Below are 12116 nucleotides of genomic sequence, written 5' to 3'. Positions count from 1 at the left end.
TAAGGAGTGGCCAAATAGTTTCTTTGCAACAACAATACAACTGTTTTTGATTGTTGGAGATGAATTATCTCATCCCAGCTGGAAATGTGTTTTGTGTCTGAGTTGAAGTTTTCTGCTGTAACTCTGTGAAATCCACTGGAACCGGGGTACCGAGAACACACCAGCATTTGTTCACTGAAGATCAGTGCTTCAACTGCATTGATTGTACAAGGGATTCAAACGTCTGACTGTCTGAATTGCCAGATGATTGATCGCAGTGAGATGCCATTCTCCTTCTCTCAGTGTGGGAAGGGATTCACTCACACCCTACCCACAGACACACCAGTGAGTTCACCGTGGGGAGAGGCCATTCACCTGCTCTGTGTGAGGGAAGGGAACTACTCAGTCATCCAGCCTGAAGATACGTCAGCAAGTTCACACCACAGTGAGATGCTCCACCTGTTCTGACAGCGGGAAGCAATTCATTCCGTTGTCGATCTTAAAGATAGATCCAAAAATTCCCCAGAGAGAGGACGGTAACCTGTTTACATGGTGGGAAGGCATTCACACACTCAACCACGCCACAGTGACACCAGTGAGTTCACACCAGGGAGAGGCCAATCACCTGCTCTGTGTGGGAAAGGATTCACTCAATCATCTCAACTGAATGAACACCGGTGAGTTCACACTGAGAAGATGCCGTTCACCTGCTCAGACTGTGGGAAGAGATTCACTCATTCATCCACACTACAAAACCACCAGCGAGTTCACACTGGGGAGAGGCCATTCACGTGCTCCGAATGTGGGAAGGGATTTACTCAGTCATATCAACTGAAGGTTCATCAGCGAATTCACACTGGGGAGAAACCTTTCAGGTGCTCTGAATGTGGGAAGGGATTCGCTGACTCATCTCACCTTGTACAGCACTACCGAATTCACACTGGGGAGAAGCCATTCACCTGCTCTGAATGTGGGAAGGGGTTCACTCAGTCATCTCATCTGAAAGTACATCAGCGAATTCACACTGGGGAGAAGCCGTTCAGCTGCTCTGAATGTGGGAAGGGATTCGCTGATTCAGACTCCCTCGTGAAGCACTGCCGAATTCACACTGGGGAGAAGCCATTCATGTGCTCTGAATGTGGGAAAAGATTCACTCGGTCATCTCATCTGAAGGTACATCAGCGTGTTCACACTGGTGAGAAACCGTTCAGCTGCTCTGAATGTGGGAAGGGATTCGCTGACTCATCCCACCTTGTGCAGCACTACCGAATTCACACTGGGGAGAAGCCATTCACGTGCTCTGAATGTGGGAAGCGATTCACTCATTCATCCACACTACAAAGACACCAGCGAGTTCACACTGGGGAGAAGCCATATACTTGCTCCGAATGTGGGGAGGGATTTACTCAGTCATATCAACTGAAGGTGTATCAGCGAATTCACACTGGGGAGAAACCGTTCAGCTGCTCTGAATGTGGGAAAAGATTCACTAAGTCATCTCAACTGAAGGTGTATCAGCAAATTCACACTGGGGAGAAACCTTTCAGCTGCTCTGAATGTGGGAAGGGATTCACTCACTCATCGCATCTGAAGGTGCATCAGCGAATTCACACTGGGGAGAGGCCATTCACGTGCTCTGAATGTGGGAAGGGATTCACTGCGTCATACTCCCTTGTGAAGCACTGCCAAATTCACACTGGGGAGAAGCCATTCACATGCTCTGAATGTGGGAAAAGATTCACTCGGTCGTCTCATCTGAAGGTACATCAGCGTGTTCACACTGGGGAGAAACCGTTCAGCTGCTCTGAATGTGGGAAGGGATTCACTGACTCATCCCACCTTGTAAAGCACAGCCGAATTCACACTGGGGAGAAGCCATTCACATGCTCTGAATGTGGGAAAGGGTTCACTCAGTCATCTCATCTGAAAGTACATCAGCGAGTTCACACTGGGGAGAAGCCTTTCAGCTGCTCTGAATGTGGGAAGGGATTCGCTGATTCAGACTCCCTCGTGAAGCACTGCCGAATTCACACTGGGGAGAAGCCATTCACATGCTCTGAATGTGGGAAAGGATTCACTGATTCATCTCACCTCGTGAAGCACTGTCGAATTCACACTGGGGAGAAGCCATTCACGTGCTCTGAATGTGGGAGGGGATTCACTGAGTCATCCAACCTGGTGAGGCACTGCCGAATTCACACTGGGGAGAAACCGTTCACCTGCTCAGATTGTGGAAAGGGATTCACTCAGTCATCAGGCTTCAAATTCCATCAGCGAGTTCACTCTGGGGGACGCCAGTCACCTGTTCTGATTGTGGGAATGAATTCGCTCAGACATCTCAACTGACTGAACATCACCTGCTCAGACGGGAAGGAATTCACTCAGACATCACTGAGCAAACATCAGTGAATTCACACTGTATAGAAGCCGTTCATCTGTTCTGACTGTGGGAATTAATGCATACATTCATCTCGGCTGATGAAAGACCAGACTGTTTTCAGCAGTGAGAAGGCGTTGATCTGCTCAGACTGTCGGAAGGCATTCACACACTGATCTACACTGCAGAGACAGTGGTGGGTTCACACTGTGGGGAGGGTGGTCACCTGCTCAGACTGTGGGAAGGCATTCACACACTGATCCACACTGCAGAGACAGTGGTGGGTTCACACTGTGGTGAGGGTGGTCACCTGCTCAGACTGTGGGAAGGCATTCACACACTGATCCACACTGCAGAGACAGTGGTGGGTTCACACTGTGGTGAGGGTGGTCACCTGCTCAGACTGTGGGAAGGCATTCACACACTGATCCACACTGCAGAGACAGTGACGGGTTCACACTGTGGGGACGGTGGTCACCTGCTCTGAATGGGATGGGTTTCGATCAGTCATTCATCCTTGTGTCCCCCAACCGAGCTTTGACCCATGGTGATTCAGAGAGATCAGACACTTGAGAGGATGTAATTCACTCAGGTTCACCGATGGAATATTAAAGGCAGTGGTTCAGGGCAGGTTATTTTTGAGCTTTCAGCAGTGGCCAATCTGTATTTAGGGTTGATTATCAAGAACAACTTCAAGTCAGGCAGGAGCAAGTGGAGTGGTCACTGGTGGAGTGGATAGAGTTGGAGCGGAGACTTTGCGGCTTTAGCTCTTTGAGGTTTCAGTGAGGAGAGCCTCCAGTCAGAGAAGGCAAAATCAAGCCAAAGGTAGAATTTTTTTTGCCCCCTTTTCATTTGTTCAGTTAGAACAGTAGAGATGTCAGGCAGGCTAATGGAAAGCTCCTTTGCGGGATGTGGGAAGGCAGGGGACCCTCCTGTGTCCCTGATAACCACACCTGTGAGAAGGGCATCCAGCTTCAGCTCCGAACAATCCACATTACGGAGTTGGAGCTGGAACTGGATGAACGCCAGATCATTCGGAAGGCTGAAGGGGTGATAGGTAGGACATTTGAGAGGCAGTTGCATCCAAGAAGCACTGCACAGTAAACTAGGTGACTGTCAGGAAGGGAAGGGGGAAACAGTGAGTGCAGTTTACCCCTGTGTCCATCTCCCTGAGCAACACAGTTATCACTTTAGATACTGTCAGGGATGGTGAGGATGACCAAGTAAAGGAAGGACACAGCAGAAGGGTCTCTGGCATTTAGTCTGGCTCTGAGACTGAGGAGGGAAGGGTGGAGAAGAGACGAGCTGCGGCCAGAGGTGATTCATTCCTTCGGGGAACTGATTGGATGTCCTGTGGGTGAGAATGAGATTTCAGGATGGCATGTGGTCTCAAGATGACGCTTATGGAGTGAAGCGGTTTTAGGCTTTGCTCCAATCCTTTTACTTTTATTTTACCTACAAACTCCCCCTAATATACCTTTTTATACCTATTCTAAAGGGGTTCAGATGTATGAAATCTTTTTCAATTGTTTGAATCATTTTCAACTCGTTGAAATGTCTAAAGCAAAGAAATCGAAACAGACAAAAGAACCGTTAACTTTAGAAGCAATTGCGAAGCTTATGGACGACAGACTTGAAAAACTGGAGAATAAATTAACCTCAAAGCTTTCTACGTTGGATGAAATTTTAAAGACACGACGCAAAACTTCAATCACTTACACTGGATTCACAAAAACAACAAGCAAGTATTTTAGTTCTTGAAGATGTCGCTCGCCAGAGAGATCGCATAATTGAAACTCTGCAACAACAGCAAGCTTCGACTTCTCAACTGCTGGATCGTTATAAATCTAAAATCACTGATCTTGAAAACCGCTCTCGAAGACAAAATCTACGGATAATTGGGATTCCGGAAAAATTTGAGAACGGTGATCTCGCAGTATTTTTCACCAAATTTTTAATGGATGTCCTCAGTTCAGAAGTACTGGATACCCCTCCAATAATCGACCGTGCACATCGCATTTCTCGTTTTCATTCAGATTCAAGTTTGAAACCACGACAAGTAATGCTCCAGATCCATTATCCTCATACCAAAGAGCGTTTGATTTGGGCTGCCCGGAAAAGGGTATGATCAGCTTTCAAGATTTTAAATTCTGTATTCTGGAAGACTATAGTCCCGAAGTTTTAAGGGCAAGAATGGCTTTTATATTGGTTATGTTAGAAATTCATTAAGAAGGCTGCAAGCAAGCGCTGTTATTTCCAGCACATTTGAGAGTTACTCTCAATGATGGAACTTATCGGCTGTTCAAATCTCCAGCGGATGCTCAAAGATTCCTTGAAGAATAACACTTTATTGTTTCTACGAGTTGACTAATGTCATAATAAGATTATAGACTTGGATCTTTTATAAAATGATGATTTTTTTTACGTGATGGCTTACACGTATTTCTTACACACGGTAAAATCCATTTTTGGTTTATTCTGAGTTTGTTCTTTTTATATTATTATTCTGTTAGTTGTGAAAGTAATTCATTGGGCTTTCTTTTAAGTTCATATACAATTTTTAATATTTTTAACGTTTAAGTATTAAGATTTCTAAAAAAAATAAAATGTCGTTTCTTCTTCCCGAAAGACCTTAGTGCTTGGATACATCATATCTGTTTTGATGTGTCTGAATAAATTTGAGGACTTTCTTTTAAAACACTAATACAATATTATCCATTTATGGGTTTTATCGTTTTAATTTTTTTTAATGTTTTATATGTATAATACTAATTGTATACTTTTAATCTTTGTTACACTAACCCTTTCTTATAATATGGGTGGTTTGTATCTTTTATTTAACTTTTTTTGTTTGAGTTGCCGTCTTGAGACATGGGGATAAATTTAGTATTAGATTGCTTGCTTGCCTCTTTATGGCTTTTTTCCTGTGGTTTTGAGGGTGGAAGGAGGGGGATTTTTCTTTTTGCTTGCTTCACACTTAGTTTTACTTCCTGGCCTGATTTGAAACTACAAAAATGGTTGCAGTGTCATGACTTCCGGTTCCTCCTTGAACTTACTTCCCTCTTCCGGATTCATGAGTTCATCTTTTTTTTAAACTTATGTGTTAATTGTAATAAATATTGTCAATATGGATAAGATTATTAACTTTGTTTCTTGGAATACTAATGGTTTAAATCATCCAATCAGATGGAAAAAAATATTCGAAGTGTTCCACAGAATGAATGCTAATATTATCTTTGTACAAAAGACTCATGTGAGGAAGGTTTTTCAGGTTTTGTAAAGGCCAACAGTATCACTCGAATTCCCAAGCCAAAGTAAGAGGCGTTTCCATTTTTATAGATTCTTCAACCTCCTTTAAACACTATGAAACAATTTCAGACCCACAAGGTAGATTTTTGCTTATTACTGGTCTACTTTTTAATCAAAAAGTTGTTTTAGTTAATGTTTATGCTCCAAACACTGATTGCCCTGAATTTTTTAAGGGTCTATTTACATCCTTTCCTAATTTGAATCAGTACATGCTGATAATGGGTGGGGATTTTGACTGTTGTTTAAACCCTTCGATGGATAGATCTAAGCCCACCCAAGCTCTTCCGAATAAATCGGCCTCTCTTATTAATTACTTTATGATTGATTCTGGTATTTCCAAAATTTGGCGTTTTTTACACCCCAATTTCAAAGAGTTTTCATACCTTTCTCATGTTTATCATAACTATTCAAGAATTGATTACTTTTTTACTGATCACCGTTTACTTACAGATGTTAATGATTGTAAATATGACTCCATTACCATTTCTGACCATGCACCTTTGAAGCTATTTATTAAGACAATGGACTCATCTACCAATGCTAAATCTTGGAGGTTCAACTCTATTTTATTGCAGGACCCAGACTTTCTTAATTTTATTAAACAACAAATTGATTTGTTTTTCTCAACAAAAGAGATCTCTAGTGGAATTTTATGGGACACTTTTAAAGCACTTACTCAGGGTCAGATTATTCCATACTCTGCTGGAGTTAGGAAATGAACTAATTCTAAAATATTAACATTGGTTGATAAAATCAAAGCAATTGATAAGATTTATTCAGTGACCCCCCCCCCCAGCAAAGAACTTTATAAAGAAAGAGTTGAACTTCAAATGAAGCATAGTTTGTTATTATCCTCTTCGATTGAAAATCAGTTAATTAAATCTAGAAACCAGTTTTATGTACATGGAGATAAGTCTGGCAAATTATTGGCTAATCAATTGAAAACTGCTTCGGTTAAACGACAAATTACTAGGATTCGTAAACGAGATGGCACTCTGATGATAAATAAAGCCTTTCAAGATTTTTATAATTCTTTATATCAATCAGAATTTGTTGAGGATTCTTCTATAATAGATGAATTTTTAAGAAAATTGAATATCCCAAAATTAACAACAGAGGATAGTGTATTCCTAGATGCACCTATTACGGAAAATGAAATAAAGGAGGCTACTTTTTCAATGAATTCTGGTGAAGCTCCTGGTCCGGATGGTTATACTGTAGAATTTTTTAAATCCTTTTCCTCTATACTTTCTCCTTGGCTTTGTAAAATTTTTAAAGATGCGTTAACTATAGGTAAATTGCCACAATCTTTTTATGAATCCTATATCCTTGCTGAATACAGATTTTAAGATTTTTAGTAAGATTTTGGCCACTAGATTAGAAAATATATTACCTCAAATTATTTCTGAAGATCAGACTGGATTTATTAAAAACCGCTACTCATCTTTTAACATTAGAAAATTAATTAATATTATTTATACTCCTTCACCCAAAATACCAGAATGTGTCATTTTCTTAGATGCTGTAAAAGCATTTGATAGAGTTGAATGGCCATATTTATTTAATATGTTGCAGCATTTTAATTTTAGTTTGAAATTTATATCATGGATTAAATTAATATACTATAAACCCTTGGCTTCAGTCTTTACCAATAATCAAAGATCTCCTTTTTTATCAGTTATTCCGTGGTACAAGGCAAGGCTGTCCTTTAAGTCCTTTACTATTTGACATTGTTTTGGAACCTTTAGCTATAGCCATTCGTGAATCACCTAATATTTTGGGTATTACTCGTGTGGAAGGGACTAATAAGTTATCATTATATGCTGATGATTTGTTACTATACATAACCGACCCTGAGAGATCGATTCCTGCTATTTCGTCCTTGCTTGCTCAGTTTAGTAACTTTTCTGGTTACAAATTGAATTTTAATAAGAGCAAATTATTTCCATTAAATATGCAAGTTCCAATTTCTAAACATTTACAATTTAAAGTTGTCACAGATTATTTTACTTATTTGGGTATTAAAATTACCAAAAAAAAATACAAAGATTTATTTAAAGTTAATTTCTTAGCTTTAATTGACCAAATTAAGCAACTTGTTACCAGATGGTCTCTGTTATCTTTGTCATTGGTTGGTCGAATCAATGCTATTAAGATGATGGTATTACCCAAATTCTTATATTTATTTCAAGCATTACCAATTTTTATTTCTAAATCTTTTTTTGATATTATTGACTCCAAAATATCTTCCTATCTGTGGCAGAATAAAAATCCTAGACTAAGCAAAAAATATTTACAGAAGCCTAAGAAGGAGGGTGGTTTGGCCTTGCCAAACTGGAGATTTCAGTATTGGGCAGTTAATATACGATATTTAATATTTTGGACACAATAATCGACTATAGCAGCTTGCCTACAATGGGTAAATTTGGAATGTAAATCTGTACAAGACTTTTCATTGTTTTCAATTTTAGGATATTCACTTCCTTTTTCTTTATCTAAATTGAATAAACAAATAACTAATCGTATAGTTAAACATGCATTGCAAATATCGTTTCAATTTTGTAAATTTTTTGGCTTGAATAAGTTCATCTTATCAAGCCCTATAATATCTAACTTTCTTTTTCGGCCCTCTTTTATGAATCAAGCCTTTGTTTTATGGAAAACAAAAGGTATAACATGTTTTTGTGATCTATTTTTATATAATAGTTTTATGTCCTTTGAACAGCTATCTAATAAATATAATTACCTAAAACTCATTTTTTTTAGATATTTGCAAGTTAGAAATTTTTTGAATGATGAGTTACAGTCTTTTCCGAAACTATGTCCATCGGACATTACGGAAAAAAATTTAGCTCTGAATCCTTGTCAGAAGGGTTTAGTAGCCATCATTTATAATATGATCATGAAAATACAGCCAGAAGTATCAGAAATAATTAAGAAGGAATGGGAAAAAGAACTTCATTGCCTTATACCCACAGAGCAGTGGGAGAAAATTTTACAATTAATCAATTCTTCTTCTGTTTGTGCTAAACATGCCTAATACAATTTAAGGTTGTACATAGAGCTCATATGTCTAAGGATAAACTTGCTCGATTTTATTCTTATGTTAATCCAACCTGTAACAGATGTCATTCTGATGTTGCTTCATTGACCCACATGTTTTGATCTTGCCTTTTGTTTGCAAAATTACTGGAAAGATATTTTCGGTACTATTTCAACAGTTCTGAATATCAATTTCCAACCGCATCCTATTACTGCAATTTTTGGTTTACCAATGATGGATAATAGTCATTTATCCCCCTCATCTTGACGGATGATTGCATTTGTTACATTAATGGCTAGAAGGTCTATTTTACTAAATTGGAAGGAAATTAATCCTCCAACTATATTTCAGTGGTTTTCTCAAACTATCTCTTGTTTGAGCTTAGAAAAAATGAGGAGTGTTGTCTTTGATCCTTCAGTTAAATTTGAAGAAACTTGGACACCATTTATTCAACATTTTCATATTCTTTTCCTAAACCTCACTTTTATTATCTTTAATTATTTGGATGGAGGTTCGGAGTTATTGGCATTACTGTATATATTTGACATATTGCAATGGCCCATGTTGGTTAGTTTTTTGGGTTTTGTTTTACTACTTTTGTTCGCAATTACCATGTGTTTGGGAGGGTATTATATATTGATTGTCATCTATTTGAATGTTTATTTAAACTATTAACTATGTACTATCAAACTCTCTGTATTCATGTTTCATTTATGTTTGTTTAAAAATTAATAAAAAAATTTAAAAAGAAAAGAAAGGATGGCATGTGGTCTCCTGCATGCAAGGTTCTGATATATGGTCTGGTCGAGTAACGAGGTCCTGCAAAGGGAGTTCAGGGAGTGAGCTGCTAAGTTAAAGGGCGGCTCATCCAGGGCTGTGATCTCAGGACTGTCATCTGTGCCACATGCCAGGAATCAGAAGATTATACAGTTTAACACATGGCTAAGGGGTTGGTGCAGGAGGGATCTTCTGAGCTGGTGAGGATTGTTGTGTACAGAGGAGTGCGAGTGTGTTGGGGGGGGGAGAGCACATCATTGATGGAGTGCGACTGCGCAGGCAGTCTCTCGCACACAGACACATGCAGTGGAGTGTGAGGGAGGGGGGTGAGAAGGAAAAAGGAGAATGAGGAATGAGGAGGATGGAGTTAGGACTCCTTCATAAAGTCCCAGACTCACCCACCCCACCCCCTTTGGAATTGGTCCCATTCCTTGGGGGCTGGGAGTGGGCACTGAGTTGCCTTGTCAAGAAGACAGCATCAGGTTAACACGCTTTGATAATAAATTTACGTTGAACTTGAACATTGAAATGTATTTTATGTAAAACATGTCTTCTTCTTCTCCATGTGGTTTGTGCGTTACACGCTTGGGTGATCATGGCTTTCCACATCGAACAATCGCACGCAGCATCAATGGTATCTCGCACACTTAGTTCTTTCACAGTGTCCATATATCTTCTTTTTTGCCTTCCTCTTCTGCATTTCCCAGGCATACGGCCTTGTAAGGCATTCTATTTCTTCCTTTCTGATGACGTGGCCCAGTAATTTAAGTTTCCTCTCACTTAAAGTTCTTATTAAAGAACTTATTTTTTAAAGTTCTTATTTTTGTATGGACACTTTGGAGCATTATCTCATTAGTTACCCTATCTCTATATGCTATTTTCAGCATTCTTCGCAGAAACCGCATTTCTGTTGCTTCGAAGTTTCTTTGCAGTTCTGGTGTTTCCAGTCCGTGTTTCTGAAGCATACAGCAAGATTGACCAGATGTCACATTTTAGTAGCCTAAACCATGTTATCATAGAATTGTGTCTGTTGGTAAAAGTCGGTTTCATTTTTTAGAAGTTGGTTTTGGTAATACCAATTTTTCTTTTTATTTCTTCTTTACTTCCAGTATCTCATGATACAGACAGACAGACAGACATACTTTATTGATCCCGAGGGAAATTGGTTTTCGTTACAGTGGCACCAACCAAGAATAGAGTAGAAATATAGCAAAATAAAACCAGAAGTAATGAAATAATAATAAGTAAATTATGCCAAGTGGAAATAAGTCCAGGACCAGCCTATTGGCTCAGAGCGGCTGACACTCAGAGGGAGGAGTTGTAAAGTTTGATGGCCACAGGCAGAAATGACTTCCTATGCATCTCGGTGAAGTGAGTCACTGGCTGAATATACTCCTGTGCCTAACCAGTACATTATGGAGTGGATGGGAGACATTGTCCAAGATGGCATGCAACTTGGACAGCATCCTCTTTTCAGACACCACCATCAGAGAGTCCAGTTCCACCCCCACAACATCACTTGCCTTGCAAATGAGTTTGTTTATTCTGTTGGTGTCTGCTACCCTCAGCCTGCTGCCCCAGCACACAACAGCAAACATAATAGCACTGGCCACCACAGACTCGTAGAACCTCTTCAGCATCGTCCTGCAAATGTTAAAGGACCTCAGTCTCCTCAGGAAATAGAGACGGCTCTGATCCTTCTTGTAGACAGCCTCAGTGTTCTTTGACCAGTCCAGTTTATTGTCAATTCGTATCCCCAGGTACTTGTAATCCTCCACCATGTCCACACTGACCCCTCAGGTGGAAACAGGGGTCACCGGTGCCTTGGCCCTCCTCAAGTCCACCACCAGGTCCTTAGTCTTTTTCACATTAAGCTGCAGATGATTCTGCTTGCACCATGTGACAAAGGTTCCCACCGTAGCCCTGTACTCAGCCTGATCTCCCTTGCTGATGCATCCAACTGTGGCAGAGTCATCAGAAAACTTCTGAAGATGGCAAGACTCTGTGCAGTAGTTGAAGTCCGAGGTGTAGATGGTGAAGAGAAAGGGAGACAGGACAGTCCCCTGTGGAACCCCAGTGCTGCTGACCACTCTGTCTGACACACAGTGTTGTAAGAGCATGTACTGTGGTCTGCCAGTCAGGTAATCAATAATCCATGACACCAGGGAAGCATCCACCTGCATCACTGTCAGCTTCTCACCCAGCAGAGCAGGGCGGATGGTGTTGAACGCACTGGAGAAGTTAAAAGACATGACCCTCACAGTGTTCGCCGGCTTGTCCAGGTGGGCGTCATCACGGTTCAGCAGGTAGACGATGGCTTCCTCAACTCCTAGTTGGGGCTGATAGGCGAACTGGAGGGGGTCTAAGTGTGGCCTAACCATAGGCCGGAACTGCTCTGGAACAAGTCTCTCCATGTCTTCATAATGTGGGAGGTCAATGCCACTGGTCTGTAGTCATTGGAGCCACGGGGGCGCGGCGTCTTCGGTGCAGGGACGAGGCAGGACGTCTTCCACAGCACAGGAACCCTATGGAGACTCAGGTTCAGGTTGAAGACATGGTGAAGTACCCCACATAGCTGGGGGGCACAGGCTTTGAGCACCCTGGGGCTGACACCATCGGGGCCTGCAGCCT

General features: G+C 40.8%; 1 pseudogene; it reads left to right on the top strand.

Moving 5' to 3' along the window:
* The first annotated feature begins 18 nt into the window (after positions 1 to 18).
* Positions 19 to 9459, top strand: LOC132385863 (gastrula zinc finger protein XlCGF57.1-like; annotated as a pseudogene).
* Positions 9460 to 12116: the final 2657 nt, after the last annotated feature.

This window comes from Hypanus sabinus (assembly GCF_030144855.1).
Source record: "Hypanus sabinus isolate sHypSab1 chromosome X2 unlocalized genomic scaffold, sHypSab1.hap1 SUPER_X2_unloc_3, whole genome shotgun sequence".
In the NCBI taxonomy this organism is placed as follows: Eukaryota; Metazoa; Chordata; class Chondrichthyes; order Myliobatiformes; family Dasyatidae; genus Hypanus; species Hypanus sabinus.
The sequence above is the reverse complement of the archived record's forward strand: the minus strand, read 5'-3'. Positions and strand labels throughout refer to the sequence as shown.